Genomic DNA, 19474 nt, shown 5'->3' with positions numbered 1-19474 from the left:
TTAAGTTTTCGCTCTAAATACATTATTATATATATTATTTTTACACTGTATGTGGACTTCTGTTGAAGCAATTGTTCAGTTTCTCTTCCATAAATTTGTTGTTTTATGTTAAAAAATTATTTTGTTTTAGTTTGTTGTGATTAGAAAGAAGATAAAAATAAAACTGTATCAAAACTCTTTTTTAAGGTTATGTACTTTATGAACTAAGAAAACAGGGGTGTACTCATATGCAGGCTTTTGTCCGCCACTGTAATAGTGTGTCTTTCCACTGCGCAAGATTACTTCTTGGTAGTAAATTCATTCTGTTTTTAAATAGATTTTAATAAAACCCGGAGCATTTTACAGAAATATCGAATGAAAACTTAAGCAAAATGGGTGGCGAATTACAGAGGAGAACAAAATATTTTCCGCCTTGCCACCATTAAGTCCATTTGTTAGCTGAGAACTGCGTAATTTCTTGAGGGTGTACAGTTTCGAAACATCAGCTCTCCAATCAGCTGGAGCGACATAACTGTAATTGTTTTGGTTGTTGCTGGTTGCCAATAATTGGAGCCGCTTATCAGCGTTGTGCCTTGCACGAATGTCGGTGAGCACTTTTTTGGGGGCGTCATGACGGCGTTCAAGCGTTTCATGTACAGCTACATACCTATGTATATGTACATACATATGTATGTAAGTGTGGCTTGTTTGTTGTTGACGATGCTTGACAAAATATGAGCATATGTGCCTTTGATATATTATTTCCATCCATAAAGCACACGCTCCCACATCCACTAACGTATGTGTGTGTGTGTGTGTGTGTGTGTATGTAAGCAAAAATGTGTGTTTGTTTGCTTGTAGCTCTGCATTTACGTAGTTAGCAAATTGTTTCTATATTTTTATTATTTTTTCTTTCTCCCCAGCTTACACCTTCGCTCCGCCGCTGAGCTTTGTTGTTGGCCGCCCCTTTCTCTTTTCTCACAACCGCTCTAATGTGTGTATTTTACAAATAACAAGATCCAAGTGACTACAGCGCTATGCGTCTAATGCTCATCCAGGCGAACTATGGTATACACCTCGAAGACGTACACACGTACACACATACCTTTGTATAAATGCGGCGCTTAATGCAAGCGAAGTGAGATCAGCTGAGCTGGGGATCTGAGCGGATCGCTGACTGCCCAACAAACGCCTGCTCAGTTGTTATGGCAGCCTTGCATTCATATCAAGTGCCTAAGGCATGTCTCAAACCTCATGAACACTCGCGTTAACAGAGTTCTCTTATCGTCGAAACCAAATAAGACGACGAAAAACACTGCGGAAAAACAACATCATCTCTAAATTATCTACAAATAGCCAAGCTGCTCCCCAGCGCCGACGTTTGTGGTAAGTTAAGCGGTGCGTTTGTTACTGCTAATTTAGCTAAGTAAAACGCTCTATCAAGCACAAGCTGTGGTGAGTACGGCATATAACGCGCTGGCTCAACCTGGTGCTGCTCGCCCGCATTGAAGCTCAATCGGTGAACGTCTTGTCTGGCCGTCGGTTCGTGCGTTCGTCACCTTCGCTCTTTTTCGCCTGCTGCTGCTTCGCTTATTTTCATAAAGCCATTCCAAACGATCCCATCTGCCGGCCCAACACTCAGTCCGCAATTTAGTATTTGATCAAAGTGCTCCGAGTCTGGTTGCGCTTTTGCTCACACGTTGTCATTGCGGTCGCTATTTACTGTTACAGGGCTGTGGCATCCTTCGTGCGCGTTCAACGTCACTCGGCGACGCCATCGTTATCTGTGCTGACCTCCGTTTGCTCTGTACAGAGTCGTCTATCGGCTATTGAAAACTCGAAAACTCGGTTGTAGGCTAGTTGGTTTTCGTAGCGCTTCTGAAATAAAAAAAGCGTAATTACTTAATACAAAAAACGCGACGCAGAAATTCGTTATAAAAAACCGACTATCGTGTCGCACAAAATCGGTTACTGGGAAAGTTAATTGATAGTGAAAAGCCTGTAGCTTCGTGCAAAGCTTTGGAAAATTCATACGGGCATAATTGTGGCCAGCGAAAAGGTGTGTATGCTACGCCATTTAATTGGCGAAATTAAAAAGCGATTCGATTCGTTTCAATTCACAACAGTTTTCCTCTAAGCTGCGAAATGCGGAGCAAAAAATTGCAAAGTGAAAATTTAGAACGAAATTTGCGTTTTCGATTCCAAAAACAGGTTTTGAGCCAATTTGCAATAAAACTGCGTCAGCCATGGCTAAAAACAGCTCGTACTGCCGAGTTTAATAAACAAAATACAAGACACACACACACACGAAAACATGGGCGAAAAAAAGTAAAATTCGCTGGAAGTTTTTGAAAAACCCCATAAATATAACAACAATAGCAAAAGCAACAAGGTCTGTAAGATCTTGTTGAAACATTGCAAAAAACCGTCAGCGCAGCGCTCACCCACTTCGCTCCGCTCCCAGCAAGAGCAATAAAGCGCTGCCAAAGCATCCGAAGAAACATTTTGGGCTCGTACGTAACACATACATATTTTCACAGCGCTCGTGTATGTTTGTATTGTTTGTATGTATGTGCGTGTGTTTACGTGCTATATTTGCGGTGGAACACCTAATAAAACAGGGCATATTTGTGTTATTGCAAGTAAAACCAACAACAACACAAATACCACTTAAAAGGTTACGAATTGAACAGTAACAGCAGGTCTAACAGTACTGGATATTTGATATTTAATTTGCGATTACAAGCCTGTGCTGCACGAAAATCTCATTTATAAAAGCGCGATTAGTACTTGTATACACATATTTACATATCCATTTATAGTCTATAGTATATACATATATATGTATGTATGTACTTATGTCTGTGCTCACCTGTACGCTGAAAGAAAGGCTTTCATTAGGCAACGCTTTGTGAAAGACTTCCATTTTCTGTACGTTTTGTGGCTGAAATAATTGTTTTTTCTAAAAAATAATTTTAATTTGCGATTTAAGTGATTTAAGTGAAGAGAAAATCACAGCGATTGCAAAAATAAGTCCGAAGTTGCCAGATGTGAGCAGTAAAAAATATTCCAGCATTACTATTAGTTTTTGAAATGCCTAAAGCAAGAGATTTGTGTGAGTGTTTTGCTATAGCAACTACATTTCAGCGGTTCACATTCATAATTTCAAATAAGAACCGTTCCGTCAACAGATGGAACCGTCGAAGACGCTATATTATAACGAATATATATATATAAATGATCAGCACGATGTATTGAATTGATTTAGTCACGGCCGTCTGTCTGTATATATGCGAACTAGTTTTTGAGATCTAGTTTGGAAATTTTGCACATGTCTTTTTCTTCCCAAGAAGGTGCTCATCGGACCACTATAGCATATAGCTGCCATACAAACTGAACTATCAACAACAAGTTTTTGTATGGAAAGTTATTTATTTTATTTTCGTTCGTATTTTAGTTTCGTTTTTTTCTGCTTAGTTTTTCTTCATGCTGTCTTTAAATTTTGCATAGTTTATTAGAAGAGATTGCACATTTGTTGGTATACCGACAAAAAGGACGCTTTAGTCGTCCCGATAAAGTGATGTTGTTTAACGAAATTTTTATTTAGAGCGGTATTAAGAAGCTCCGAATCATTTATCTGTAGCAATCAATAAAGCTGCTAACAAGTCATGAGCCGATCGTATTCGAGGCTATTTTGTTTATGTAAAAGAAATTAAAATATAGTTTAATTGGCTTTCAAGTCCAATGAAAGGCCATTAAATGATGGTTGCTGACCAATTTTCTGTCGACGGATCCTCGAAGCCTCCTTGCTGCACAAATTCCTTGAAAACGCGAATTTTTTGAAAAAAAGTGGACCCTTAGAAGTTATCATAGTAACAGGTACATATCAGCTTTCTTGCCTATAAATGCCCATCAACAAAAATTCATACGAACGCCCTTTGACTAAATATGTATGTATATACAGAAAAACTGTATGATCGTCTTCAGATAGAAGCTGACTTTAGTTTCATTCTATAATTTCAACTGTGTTCGGTATTTGATTTGTAACTATTCACTAAATAACCAACCTATAACCATTATAGAAGCAGTGAGCTTTATTTCAGCAGTGCAGATTTTCTTGATAGATCACTTACAGATTTTAAAACATCCCGTGCCTTGACTCCGTTCTTTTTATTTCGTGGTTCATGGACGGAGTCGATAAAAAAATTTTTTTTTTCGCATTCGTCTTCCACAAACAGTCTCTTAAATCCTTAAATTTTATAATTTTTCTGAGATCGTTATAGTTGTATACTCGGAAATACTTTCATGAGTTTCCACTGTCTATCGATATGGGCTCTGTGTTGGTCGTATGCATAAAAACTTATTCCTCCATTTTGGTTATTTTTAGTGGAACGGCAGTTCGGTTTTATGATTTGGGAAAATGTGTATGGCAATTAAGTCCGGTAACGCTGTAATTTAACAAGTGAGCAAACCGAATGATTACTACAATAGTTATAGCTGCCGATGCTAGTTGTATACCTCTGCTCATGGTCCGCCGCTATTGCTATCCAGTTTTTTGTTGTTACTGCATTGCTAGCATTATTGTTGTTTTTGTACGTACAAGTACTAGTTAGATGAGTCGATCGGTCGGTTGGTTGGTTTGCTGGCTCGTTGGTGAGCTGCTGAACTGCGTCTGTTCAATCGGCTGAGAGTAGTTAATTTTCTTTATCTTTTGTTACTTATTTTCATTTATTACTTTTTGTCGACTTTGCTTTCGGGCTATGCATTCATGGTGGCTTTTGTATATGTATGTTTATGACAGCATGTGGAAAAGAGATCTCTCCGCCGTCGATGGTGGATTATATGACCAGCGCTGGATGCCAGTCATCAGTTGGAGCTCAGCTTTGAATACAGTCACTGTCGTATGTCGTCGGTCGTTCGCTTTTGTCGTTTATTATTTGTAGGTTTAGTTGAGTTTCAGTTCGCGACCATACGTGTGGTGAGTAAGACGTGTTCGTGCACTCCATCGTCGGCTTGAACCTGTAATTCGCGCTACGCTTAATGCATTGAGCATTGTGTTTTACTGTTTTTATATTGTGTAGTTTGCTGTTATTGTTGTTGCGTGAATCAAATGTCTGCAAGCTAACTACGGTGAGAATTATTTTTGCTGCGACGAGGGTGGTGTCTGCCTCAAGTGCACAGAGAAGGTGATTTCAAACTCATCTTTTAACCAAAAACTGACTTTTTAGTTTAGTTTTTAGAGCCAATATTCATTTTACTAGTGTCTACTCTGTGGAAAATATGTATGTATGTAACCAACCACATTGTGAAAAAGGAAAAGCCAACTTGTCGTAAATGGCTGTGAAAAAATTGTGTAACAATAGAAAAGCTGCCTGCGTACATACAAATACATACATATGTATGTATGTATGTTTTATGTGGAGCCAAATGAACATTTTTTTGCTTAAAACATCAGAACAGATTGATATTTGCAGTGTGGTGAGTGCGTGTGTGTCCATTACTGTGCACATACATACATGCATACATACGTTCATTTGTTGCTATTATGTGTGCTCAACAAGACCGTGAAACTCAGCTTCGTTCATCGCAACTGCCATAAAAGCCAAATTCCATCTGTTGCTGTTTTTGTTTTTGCAAATGACCACCTGTTGCTAAATCTACGACTGCGACACGTACATACCTCTACATACATACATACAAAACTATGCTTGCACTACACACGTACAACATATAGGCGTGTTTCACGAACGTCTCAGGCTTCCACATAAAATTGGCTGCCTAACTGACGAAGGAAATGGCTACCTGCTGTCAGCCGATCGACGAGCAAATGCCAGACATTCTTTTTCCTAAACTCTTCATCGATGTGTATACGTACTATGTACATATGTATGTATATGTGCATGCACGGCAACTACAACTACAAAAACTATAAACAAGCAACCATTGGAAAGTATGTATGGCTTGAAAATACACGAAGAAAGTCACAAAAACAAATCTATAACAACTGCAGACCGACCGACCGACCCATAGAGAAATAAAAAATTACTAATCAGCGAAGAAAAAGACGAAGCATTTAAAAAAGTTGAAATAAAAGTATGGAAAATAAAAACAGCTGCTCGCTCACTCCTCTATTATTACAGCAGCAAACACATTTTGTCGTTGTCGTAACGGCTTTGCTGCTGGAAGGTTGGGGAAGTTGGAAGGCAGCGAGCGTGGTGAATTTTAACCTGAAAATCCTGTTACCGCTAATTGAGTGGCCCAGCTTCCGCTGTGACTTGCCATCGCTGGTGGACAGGTCTAAGCGACGATTCATTAAAAATATTGGAAATGCCTACTTGCTTGTTCATACAAAAAAAATCTATATACGTACATATGTATGTATGTATTAAGTATGTAGTATACTTATATGCAAGTACATTCATAGGCATGCATAGACAAATATATAGAAATGTATGCAATGTATTTTTCTAGAACGAGTTTGGTGGTTTTATAGCCTCTTCACATTCATTAGTGGTCACTTCGAGTCGGTCATTTCATTTACTACCTCATCTCATATTCGAATTTCTTCAATTTATATGCACGCATACTGCGAACGGAATTCAGTTACTGTTAGAATAGTAATTTGGCTTTCCAATGGGGGATTGACTTCAGCTGGAGCCATGCTTTAATATTGCCGTTGTGTTAAGCTATAAAAATCCAAGTTTCCCGCCCACATAATAGTGAAGACATTGTTGTTAATATTTTGTTTCCAGTAAGCTTCTTTGTTCAGTTCTCTTAAACATTAATGTTATGAGAACAATAGAGTCAAGATTGTTTCAATCGTACCCTGTTTTAGGTTTTCCGTGAAAATTTATATTGTGCCCAATGCTTGGCAGGTCTTTTAAAATTTTTTTAAGTTCTTGTAGCAGTAGGAGCCGTTATTGCACTAGTCTTGTTTAAATTTATGAGAGTCAATACAAAAACAAGAAAAAACGTCAACTTCGGTTGCACCGAAACTATAAAACCCTTCACCAATAGAAAGGCACACGAACTTGATTTTGATCGTTCAGTTTGTATGGAAGCTATAAGCTATAGTGATCCGATCTCAAGAAGATCGTGAAGATATCTGGTCAAATAAAGAAGAAAAAACGCTAAATTTGGATATTCGTCCTGAAAAATTTCTTCAGTTACAGTAGCGGTGTCTTAAAAATAATCTGTACCAAATTTCGTAAAGATTTTTAGTCAAATATGAAAGATTTCTGTTCAAGGACTTGATTCCAATCGTTCAGTTTGTATGGCAGCAACATTTTCTTGGTGGTTCGATATCAGCGATTCCGACAAATGAGGAAATTGTTATGTGGAGGAAAGGGGGTGTCCAACATTTCAGAGCAATACCTCAAAAACTGTGCTACTAGTTCTCGTTCACGTATATACAGACAGGCAGAAGGACATGGCTAAATTGTGTCAGCTTATCATGCTAATTATTTAGATATACATATATTTTATAGGGTTTCCGAAGTTTCTTTTAGGAGTTCAGCATATCAAAAATGTGTTACGCTCGATAGTCCATTGGGATAAAGTGAAAAGCAAAACGCAATAAAACAGAAAAATCAAAAATATCAATGGCGTACCGCTACTAATTTGGATGATGAAGCTTCTTTTTTGTAATACAGTAGAGGCCGGCTAATCCGGACATGGCCTAATCCGGATTCCACTGTAATCCGGACAGGGTTAAAAAACTGAAAATTTCTATTATGTCCCTTGTAATCCGGACCGACATTCTCTATCCGTATTCTCTAATCCGGATCACATGTTTATTATTCACTACATTCGCTTTTATGCTTTATTGGTTTAAGTTTTTTTTTGTTTTTTTTGGAACATGTGTATTATTTGTTACAATAAACAAACAGAAATTCATAAATATTTTTTCATAATACATCGTTCTGATATGTCTTTGGTAATCCGGATTTCCTTATATTCCGGATAGGGGCCGGTTTTAATTGATCCGGATTAGCGGGCCTCTACTGTACTTGTATACGACAACTTGCAGAAGAAGAAATAAACCACTTGGTTTGGTGCATGAAAAACAAACACAACCCATAAGGAAAAATGAATTTTTTAAATCATACCTCAAATCCTAAGCATTGACATAGTGAGTAATTAATCGGCAAGGTGAATGCAAGACGAATATAAAATTCAATTCGTTTAAACAGGGAATTATTGGAAGGATGGTCGTTTCAAATTTGACTTGTCATATTTTGCAATAGATGGATTAGCCATTTTATAAGGCGTATTTGAATAATCCTTATGGTATGGAATATTTAGATCTGCTGGGCGATAACCTGTATAAATCTCGTTTTTGGCAATTCACATATAGTTTTTTTTTAGTCTTTGCGATACTTGAACAGTTACATTGATATTCGGTGCGGAGATGAAATCGAGAAATCGGAAATCATCACATTCGGTCCTGTGGTAATAAATAATGTTATAGGCGTTGATTTTTTTTAAACTAATTAAAAATGTTTGTCCTATTCAGTCGGTTATTGGAAACCCCCGTTGTAAATTGTATGTGTCATCAGGACTCATGTGGTATTTTACGAAAAACGTTTTTATGACTTAAATATAACCCAATAGTTTTTAGAAATCATTCGTTTTTTATTAGCGGGTGTGAAAAGTATACTTTTGGGTCACAAATGTCTCCGAATGTAGTAAAATTTTATCTATCTAAATATATGACAGGGTATATTCAATTTGCCCCGAAATGTACCTCGGAAAGAATTGTCGGACATTCTATAAAACATATACATACATATACATATATTATCAGCATGACGAGTTGAGTCGATTTAGCCATATCCGTCTGTCTATTCGTCGGCCATCCGTATGTCTGTATAAACGCGAACTAGTCCCTCAGTTTTTGATATATCGGCCTGAAATTTTGAAAACATCATTTTCTCTCGGAAAACTATAGCATATAGCCACTAAAAGAAACTGGCCGATCAAAAACAAGTTCTTGGATGGCATCTTTTGTGTTTGTGATGAGTATATGTAGTATAATAGCTGCGGTACAACCGAAGTTGACATTTTTTCTTGTGTATATAAGTTCGACAAAAAATAAACTTCCTGAAACTAGAAAAAAATAATCGAATTTTTCCTTATAAAGCAAGCAAGTTGATGTTGAATTTATGAATCGAACATACATATGTATGTATGTATGTCCACGTAGAACTTCTATGATCCGCCCTTACCACATAGTTCATTCAAAGATTTCTTTCATAACAGCTCGCTACGTCAAAGTATGCCTTCTCTATAAACAGTGTGCTAATATTGGCTCTACTTATACATACATACATACATATATTATGTAAATTTCGTGTAAGAATTAGTAGGAAGTCAAACCAAACAGACAATTTTGGGCAATAGCTTAGCTTTCCCTTGTTTATTATTGGAGCCGCCGGCGGTTGCGCTGTCGAACATATTTTTCTACATCAAGCTAATATACATATGTATGTACACACTCTTTGAATAATAAAGAAGCTATCGAAGCAGCACTTATAGCCAACTCGGGCAAGAGCCAAAACGCTTACGGCAACAACAATTGACAGCAACAATCAAAGCCAAAGCAACCAGCAGCTATCTAGAGGCAGTAACGAACAATGACTTCCGCAAGCGATACGCAATTGCACATCATTATCGCTCGCCAGCCGTCTGCCCCTGCAAGCTTCTCTGCAGAGATGTATGTATATGCATATGTACATATGTATGTATGTATGTGTATTAGAATCGCTTTGGGACGATGTGACTATAAGTATTACTGAGTAGATAAGCGCATTGACTTATGGAATTACTAAATTCATAATTGGAAACTGCCAATGAGCGAGATTGATGTGTTCGTTTTTACGCTGAAATATTTGATTATCTTACGTACGTTCATATACATGCATATGTATATATATATATGTACATATGTATGTATATGTATGTACATACATATGTGTTGCTTATGTATGAAGATTTGAATATGTCACTTTAGTATTTTGCGTTTGCGCATGCGTTCACGTTCGAAAGTGTAGCGCTCATACATTTAAGCACATGTCCATAGCGGGTGCCCACTTTTGATTTCTTTCCAATGTCCAAAAGCGGACAAGTGGGTAATACTAACATACATAACTAATACCACTTTTAGTTGTTGTTATATTTGTTTCGATAACATATCCGAAATAATTCGCGCTATGACTCAATATTTTCATTTCTTTTCCTCAATTCACCACTGGTTCAGTATTTATTGTTGGCTCGCTGTTGCTACACATCCATACAAACATGTACGAGTACATATGTATGTATGTATGTGTTTCGCAACTATTCTTTTCCGTCAAAGCGTTCACGCGGCTTTTGGCTGAACTGTGCTTTCGATTTCTTACACTTTCAGATTGCCTTTTATTGCGCATTTGCATTGTGTTCGGTGGTCAATGATAATTGTTGGCTTTGTTTTTAATGTTTATTACGTTTTGTCTACACTTCGATCGGTTGAAAGTGAAACTAATTAATGTGACAGCGTTCAAATATGCATGCATATGTATGTGTGTGTATGTATGGGTGTGATTTAATGCACTCAAATAACTGTGACTCTATGGCACTTGAGTTTCGCGGTTCAGCGCACCGCTAATTTGACAGCTGTTTGACCGATCGCCACAAATTTTTAGTGGTCTTGTTGACCTCTTTCTCGCAAAGGAGGCTACTTGAAAATCGAAGGACGCCAATAAAAAGACAACACAGGTGCTCTGACCTTATGGCATTGACGTTTGTTTTAGTTTTTCTCAAATTTTGATTCTATCAATTCATAGCCTCATCACTGACCGAATGGTCATCCATCATTATAAATGTTTGCCTGTTAATAACTATTAATTGTCCATGCTAACGGCAATATACATACATATGTACATCAGTGCCATATATACGAAAGTATTAGTGACTCACGCTCCGCCAATTCTGTCAGTGCTGATAAGAGACGCTTCAATAAATTTTGAGTGTTAATGACCAATGGAAATGGAAATGGAACCCCTCGCATTTGATTAACGGCCAATGACACTTTTGTATGCCAGCAAAGTTCAATAAATCGCGGAAACTTATATATTTGCATGAAAATGTTCATATCTTCGTTTAATTTAATTTATGGTTTCTACAGTTCTTTTATTGTATTTTAAACTTGCACTGAGGCTTTTGGACCGACGCCACTATTTTAAGCTTTGTGCAGTTAAATACTTGTATATTGATAGTACATACAGCATGTAGAGGGGATGCTGTTATTTACCCACTTATTTACTCTAAATTAGAAATATTTTATATCGAGCCTCTAAAGAGTGTCTCGCAAGATAATTTAATATAATATAATTTTAACCAGTTTTGCCGCTCACACTTATCACATGTATCTTTATGGTTTAATAATAGCTTTTTCTCTTCATTTTTGACATCATATTGTCTAGATAACCCATATCAAATCTGGTACAAAACTTCTGGTATTTGCTTAGATGGGAGTGTAACTCACGAACCCATATATAACTTACGTATTAAATAAATATAGTAAACTCCTACTTAAGTTATGAGTCTATATTTTATTATATAATAACAACTATACGAAAAACATAAGAGATTCACCAAATATACACATATGTAACAATACTATTTATAAAGGGTAATCCATTTCGAGGTTCCCTATTCTTTAAAAGAAAAACACGGAAACTTCAAATCTAATGGGGAATGTTTGTTATGAATCGAAAGAACATTCTTTGGCATTTATTTTAAGAATTATCTCTTTCAAATGTTGGCCGCGGCTATGTCTCAGAGGATCCATTCGTTGAGAGCATATCAACTGGTAACTGGCGAATGACAGGCGTTATGTTTTGCTCCAAGACCTGAATCAAATCCGGCTTGTCCGCTTAGACTTTAGACTTTATATATCTCAACTAGAAAAAGTCTAACGGTGTGATATCATACGATCTTGGTGGCCAATCGATCGGGCCAACACGTGAAATTAACTGATCACCGAAGTGTACTCTCAATAAATCCATTGATTGATGCGATTTGTGGGAAATCGCGCCGTCTTGTTGAAACCAAATGTCGCCCAGATCACGAGCTTTAATTTCAGGTATCAAATAGTCGGTTATCATAGTCGGCGTTGACGGTTACGTTCTCATCTTAACCATTTTGAAAAAATATGTTCCGAATACGAAATATGAATCTCTTTATGTTGCTTCTCGTCCCAAATGCGGAAATTTTCCTTCTTTACATACCCATTGAGCCTGAAATGAGCCTCATTGTTGAACAAAATTTGGCTTAAAAAATCGCTGGCTCAGAACTGATTTTAGACCCATCGTTTCCTCGGCAAAGTTGTTCAGAATAATTCATTGAAGATTTCATATGTATACAAGGTGCGTTCCAAAGTAAACAGGACTTTTTGAATTTAGCGCCCCCTGGTGGCGCCATCTATTTGTCGACTAGTGCGTTAGAATCTGCTATCTTTATCGATTGTCCAGTGAGAATTTCATGACATTTCATTGATTGGAAGTGAAGTTATTGCGTTTTAAGTGTCAGTATGTTTGTGTTATTGGTGCGAAAATGAGCTTCGAACAAAGAGCCAACATTAAATTTTGTTTTAAAATTGGTAAAACTTTTACCGAAGTTTATGTCGATGATTGCCTATCCCGTAGCAGAGTGCACGAGTGGTTTCAACGTTTTCAAAGTTGTCGTGAGGACATAAATGACGATCAACATGTGGGCCAATCAAAATGTGCGTGAATTCATCAAAAATCAGCCGAAATCAACATTGAAATTCATGGAAATGGAATTGAACATCTCCAAAACATCGATTTATCGCATTTTGACCGAACATTTGGGCTTACGAAAGGTGTGTGCACGGTTTGTTCCGCACAAATTGACTGACGACCAAAAATTGCTCAGAATCGGTCTCATCGATTATTTGACCAAAAATCACATTTTAACCATTAACCACTCCCCGTATTCACCTGATATGGCACCGTGTGACTTCTTCCTTTTCGGAAAAATGCATTTGCCAATGAAAGGAAAGCGTTATGCAGACGTAGAGGCCATTCAAAAGGCTTGCACCGACATACTGGCGGCCATACCGGCCAACAAAACCATTTGTTCTGTTTTTTTAAAGTCCTGTTTACTTTGGAACGTACATACCTTGTACATATGTATATGCCTTATTATGCTTAATAAACGAAACCAAAACAATTCGAAATTGCACAACATTACTCACGGTATTGTAATCTTATAGAATTGTTGAAATATCTTTGATAAAAAAAAACGTTAATTTGTCGCGCAGTGTTTAGAAAAGTCTTCAGAGTAATACAACTGAGTTATACTCGTATTCTAAAACGTTAATTATTTTACTAGAAATTCTAAAAAGTTCTTTTCCGCGATGCAATTGTTGCCGAGAGAGAAGTTTGGGAACGTCACTAAAATAATTTGGACCATACAAGTAGATTTCCAATTTCAGACACGCAAATAAAAGTAAAGGTTCCACTAGCATCCATTTTTAAATGCAAAGAGCTCGTTTTTGGTTTTGTTAATAACATGTTTTGATGGAGCTACGCCGATGACTAAAGTCAAATAAATGTACGCTCATACCTGCATACATATATACATACATATGTATATGAATGTTTATATTCCGCATCGCAGAATCCTTATCGTTAGCTTTCGTTGTTCCAATGATAAGAAAGTACTTTTTCCTTTGAATTTTGTAAGTAAGTAATGTTGTTTATAAAGTTTATATGAAATTTGATAATGAGATTTGTTTTTCAAACAAATGATAAGAACAAACGACAAATATTTAAATTATTTCGAGTCCTTAATTAGATTTATGTATAATTGTATTGTTGTATGTGAATATGATATAAACAAAATGTTTGTTGTTTAATTTTTATTTATTATAATACTATATGGTTATTTAAAGACAAAGGCCTTCGGCGACAAAACAGCTGCTCTCTGTCTGCTGCTAAAAACGTCGCAAAACGTAATAAGATTTATTATGAAAAATAAACTTAACTCTAAACAAGTAACGAAAGGCTAAGTTCGAGTGCAACCGAACATTTTATACTCTTGAAATTAGCAAGAATCAAATCCAGGGAAATACCTTAAGGTGTAAAATGTCAACCAGAGAATCGAAATCCAAGCAATTTTATTTATGCATATGTTTATACATATATAAAATCTTCTGACCGTGTGTTTGTAATTGAACTGCTCCTAAACGGCTGGACCGATTTCGATGAAATTTTTTGTGTGTGTTCAAGGAGATTCGAGAATGGTTTAGATTCACAATTTGGTCCACTGGAAAATGTTTTTTTAAATTAATTTTTCATTTGTAATTAATTGCTAATTTTGGAATGTTTGACCGATAGATTGCGCTACCATCGCAGTATCCAATATTCAAACCTTAAATTGGCGTAAACGTGCAATAAACAAAACGATGCCAAAGTAAAAGGCGACATCTGTAGACAAGTTTTCATAACGTGGACAGAGTTGTTCGTTCTTAAGTAATAAATTGGGTGATTCAATACATCTATGGGTAGCTATAACATTTTTTTCATACCTGCTAACTATTGGAGGGGGTATCTTGACAGGCGATTTGAAATTGCAAAAGATGTGGCATAAAAAATAGCGGCATAACTGAAGTGTTGATAATAAGGTCTATTAAAATTTGAGATATACAGAAATCTTTTCGAAGCATTGCAAGACTGATGCCATAACCTTTCCCAGTCGATTTTTTTTTTGTCTTTCCACCGTTTCTTAATATGCAGTCCACCAGGCTGACAATCGATTGGACTCGATTGATTTCACTGATGCACAGCCCAAATTCAATAGTATTTTTACCCCGAAAACCAATTCTTTTATAAAGCACGAAATGCTTTTTGATTCATTTTTGTTGCTTCACCAAAAATGCGATTATTCCTTAACTAATACTTATAATCTAACTAATAGAAATCATATAGATGGTATTAGTAGTACTACCTATGTATCAGCCACAGTAAAACGTGGGCGGGTCCTCTAGTACTATATATAACTCTTACACTGGCCGACTTATTCGACATTAGGGTTTTTAGGAAAACGAAAATCATTTATGGGAGTTGTGGCAGTATCGACTCAATTTTATCTATTAACTTGTATTTTGCCACATACTAAAAAAATGTTCCCTGGCATTCACTAAGGTACCTCACATACAATCGCCGATCATATGTTCGAAAATCCCGATATTAGCTTTATGGAGACTAAAAGGCACAGAGATACACTGTTATGAGCAAAACACGCTCCTCCTTCATATTCGCTGTATAAAATCACCCGTAAGTTCGAAAATCTTTATATTAGGTATATGGGGGATCAGGGAAGTATTGATCCGATTCAACCCAATTTTTGGTAAACAGAGATACTATAGAAAACGATTATCTCTGAATTTCAACTGTATATCCCACATATTCACCGATATCTTCGGTCAAAAGTCAACTATAGATACTGGGGTCCACAGCTTCGGTACCTAGGGGCTGAAAAGTTTTGGTTGGATTCTTGGTCATAGGGGCATACTCTTTGTTACATTTTTCATTATTCGTGCAAAGTTTTATCCCGTATATTAATTGCTTCTTGATTTGTATAAATATTATTTGGAAGTTAATATTATGCTGTATTGGAAGTAAATATGGTTGTTGACCGATTTCGTCCATTTTCGCACTGCGCCATAGGAATATGGTAAGAATACCACGGACTACATTTAGTCGTGAGCGAGTTTGGTTCTTGCAGCTTAAGTGGCTTAGGAGATATGTGCATTATACCAAATAGGGGGCGCGGCCAATCCCACTTTTTCAAAACTTTTAGCCCTAGGGTGCTGCTTGCCACGCGATCCTTGGCGCCAAATTACAATTGTATATCTTAATTTAGCTTAGTTGTGGCACTTTATAGGTTTTCGCTTAATGGCGTTTTGTGGGCGTGGCAGTGGTCCGATTCCAATGGACACGTACGTCAAGTTTCATCAAGATATCTTAATTTTTACCCAATTTTCAGCTTGTACGGACGGATGGACAGACAGACAGTCCCCCGGACTTAAACACGTCTCGTCATCCTAAACTTTTATATATGTATATATATATAACCATATATAGATTAATTTTAGATGATACATACAACCTTTAGGTGAACAAAACTATTATACTCTGTAGCAACATGTTGCAAGAATATAAATATGAAAACAATGCACTTGTCCCTGACCCTGAGTCACCTTGTTTACTCAGTGAGCAAATCTGAATACAAGGTCGGAATCGCGAAAGTAAATATTTGTAAGTAGGCTAATGTGTCCCGTTCTTGCCTTTTTGTCTTAAATTATGTATTATACTACCACTTAGGCATTTTTCTTTAAATATTTTGCTGCGCCTTAAGGTGCCCGCAGAGTGGGCGTTCAAACCGAGCCAAGCATAAGTTCACGCGTTGCGTTAATGGGAAATCGCGTTCGGCTCAGCTTTAAGCGTCCACTCTGCGGGCACCCTTGGGTAGTACAAAAGTATTTAATAAGTAGGTTAGAGTAACCACAATTCTACTTTTATTTCCACTTTGCAGGGGTAAATATATAAAATACTTAATTCTTCTGAAACTTTTAGATATTTCCGACTTTTGTGTTTTATAAATACTGCAGTAAACTTATTCTGGCTGTAAACAAAAAAACCGTTGATCAAGCAATTTGACATTTGGTCAATTTTTGCTTAGAGAAAAGTCCAGCCGTCATGGGTTTCAAGGCAAACATATTTAAGTTTCAAAAATGGAACATATTAGCTCTCGGGTGCAGAGTTTTCCTGCTTCTTTCGCTCCCGGTGGCTTGCCCGGAATAGAGCTAATTAGTTATTTGCTGCAAAAACAGCTGTAGTAATTGAAATATTTACACCACAAAATTGGCATTGAAGCTTAGGAATTTCAAATGGTCTTTAGGTAGGTTGTATAATATTCCTATCTCCTATAACGAGGGGAAACTAGGAATTCACAAAGTGTCAAAAAAAGCGTTTACTAATATGGATTTTGGATTCCCATAATTGGTCATATGTACGTAGATATGTATCTACTTCTGCACTTTCACTGCTATGAATGTTTGTACACATGTGCATATGTATGTAAAATGATTGTTGCCTCTTCTTTGAAATGCGCTGGCTGGCAGCATGCTCTCTTAATAGGCAGTCCGTGCTTTAGCTTTGTACTCGGGCAGAAATTTAATCTAATCAAGACGAACAATATAACGTGCTTTTTAGTAAGCAGCTCCAATTTAGAATTTGTAAGTGCCGCAAGTAGCAGATAAAATATTTAAGTTCATATGCACTGAGTCCGCAGAGTTGAACAAACATTTAAAGATCCATGTATGCTAACTATACAGATAGACCATATATTTATCTAAGGCCCCAGCACCAGCTATCTGATGACTGCACCGGAAGTGGTACTCGCAGAACGGACCATATCGCTTTATTGGAGCGGGGGAGTGTTCGCCCGGATTCTAATAAAAATATTCTAGCTGATAAATAACATTTGTACACATATACTTATGTACATAATAGCTATCCATTTACATACCCACATGCTTGGCTATGCCGCGCATGAATTTATTGTGTACAAATATCTCAGCTGTTTTAGATAAGAAAATCAGTTGAAAATATTTATTTATGAGCCGCTATTAGCGATAATTACTGAAGCGTGATTCAAAGTAGCAAGAATAATGCAAATATATATACATACATACATATTAAAGCAAAACGTGTTAATCAGTTGGAAAATTGTTTCTTAGAATTTGTGATATTGGCTAAAAAATACATTTTTATTTTCATACAGTTATAAAGGAAAAATGTTTTCGTAACAAAAGTAGATGTAAACAAGAAAAAACGTTAACTTCGGCTGCACCGAAGCTAATATACCCTTCACAGATTACATTGGTGCCTTAGAAAATAATTTATACCAAATTTCGTAAATATATCTTGTCAAATGATATGATTCCGATCATTCAGTTTGTCTGGCAGCTATATGCTATAGTAAGCCGATCTGAACAATTTCTTCAGATATTACATTATTTTTACAAACAATAACTCATACCGAATTTCGTGAAGATACGTTGTCAAATGTGAAAGTTTTCCATACAAGAACTTGATTCCGATCGTTCAGTTTGTATGGCAGCTATATGCCGTATATTACATAATTACGTTAGAAAATAACCTGGGCCAACATTTGGTGAAGATACATTGTCAAATGTGAAAGTTTTCCATACAAGAACTTGATTCCGATCGTTCAGTTTATATGACAGCTATATGTTATAGTGGTCGTTCCGACAAATGAGCAGCTTCTTGAAGAGAAAATGACGTTTGCAAAATTTCAAAAGGATATCTTAAAAACTGAGGGACTAGTTCGTATATATACAGACAGACGGACGGACAGACCGGCAGACAGACAGACGGACATGGCTAAATCGACTCAGCTCAACATACTGATCATTTATATATATACTTTACGGGGTCTCCTACGGGTGTTACAAACTTCGTGATAAACTTAATATACCCTTTTCAGGGTATAAAAAATGGTTACATACAAGAATTTTATTTTTCCGTTGAGTCCAATTTTCGATGACTCGTTCCAGCATTTGAATGGTAACACAGGAAAAAGTCTAACGGTGTGATATCACACCGCTGCACTGCTCACCGAAGTGTTCTCTCAATAAATCCATTGATTGATGCGATGTGTGGGAAGCGGCGCCGTCTTGTTGAAACCAAATGTCACCGAGATCACTTTCTTCGAGCTTCCATTTCAGGCATCAAATAGTCGATTATGGCGCGATAACGGTCGCCATTGACGGTTACGTTCTCATCGGCATTCTTTTTGAAGAAATATGGACCGATGACCCACAAACCGCACTAAACCGTTGGTTTTTCTGGATGAAATGGCAGCTCTTTAATATCTTAAAATTGCTCTTCGTCCCATATGCGGCAATTTGCTTGTTTACATAGCCATTGAGCCAAAAATGGGCCTCATCACTGAACAAAATTTGCCTCGAAAACGTCGGATCTTCTTGGAACTTTTCACAAGCCCACAGAGCGAAAAGATGTCGCTTGGGAAGGTCGAGCGACTTTAGTTCGTGCACAATTTTGTACACCGACGCCGAATCGACTCTCTACTATTTTCATGTACACGCTCAGCTACAGCTGCTATATTTTCTTCACTTCGAGGGATGTGCTCTATTCGGTCGAATATTATCCAATAATTTAATCAAGTTGGTGTTGTGAATAGTATGCCGATTATGTTGACCAAAAGTTGAGCGAAGTGCGCGAAACCCTTCCCAACAGAATGTGAATTTTCGTAATAAATTTGAATGATTTGTAAACGTTGTTCAGGTGAAAATCTTTAGATGACGAAAAGTCGAACAATACCGAACAAAAATAACATGACAGCTTGACACGACTCACCCGTCATCTGTCAAAAAAGGCTA

The 19474-nt window shown here is 36.9% G+C and overlaps 1 protein-coding gene and 1 long non-coding RNA gene across 4 annotated transcripts in view; one reads left to right on the top strand and one right to left on the bottom strand.

The window, feature by feature from the left end:
* The first annotated feature begins 1268 nt into the window (after positions 1-1268).
* LOC126755600 (PTB domain-containing adapter protein ced-6) overlaps positions 1269-19474 on the top strand; it is a 27906-nt gene continuing 9700 nt past the window's right edge. The window contains exon 1 of one of the 3 annotated variants that reach the window (XM_050468295.1): positions 1269-1365. The gene's annotated coding sequence lies outside the window, so the exon portion shown is untranslated. Of the gene's footprint in view, positions 1366-1504; positions 2039-5008; positions 5166-19474 lie in introns of those variants that run through there. The other 2 variants (XM_050468294.1, XM_050468293.1) reach the window with 2 other exon arrangements.
* On the bottom strand, positions 4056-4964 carry LOC126755606 (uncharacterized). Its single transcript, XR_007666509.1, has 2 exons — positions 4498-4964; positions 4056-4427 (listed from the first exon to the last, which is right to left on the bottom strand). It is a non-coding gene; the product is annotated as an uncharacterized LOC126755606 (long non-coding RNA).

The sequence above is a fragment of the Bactrocera neohumeralis genome, chromosome 4, assembly GCF_024586455.1.
Source record: "Bactrocera neohumeralis isolate Rockhampton chromosome 4, APGP_CSIRO_Bneo_wtdbg2-racon-allhic-juicebox.fasta_v2, whole genome shotgun sequence".
NCBI classification, from domain to species: Eukaryota; Metazoa; Arthropoda; class Insecta; order Diptera; family Tephritidae; genus Bactrocera; species Bactrocera neohumeralis.
Note: the sequence above shows the minus strand (reverse complement) of the source record. Positions and strands in the feature narration are given on the sequence as shown.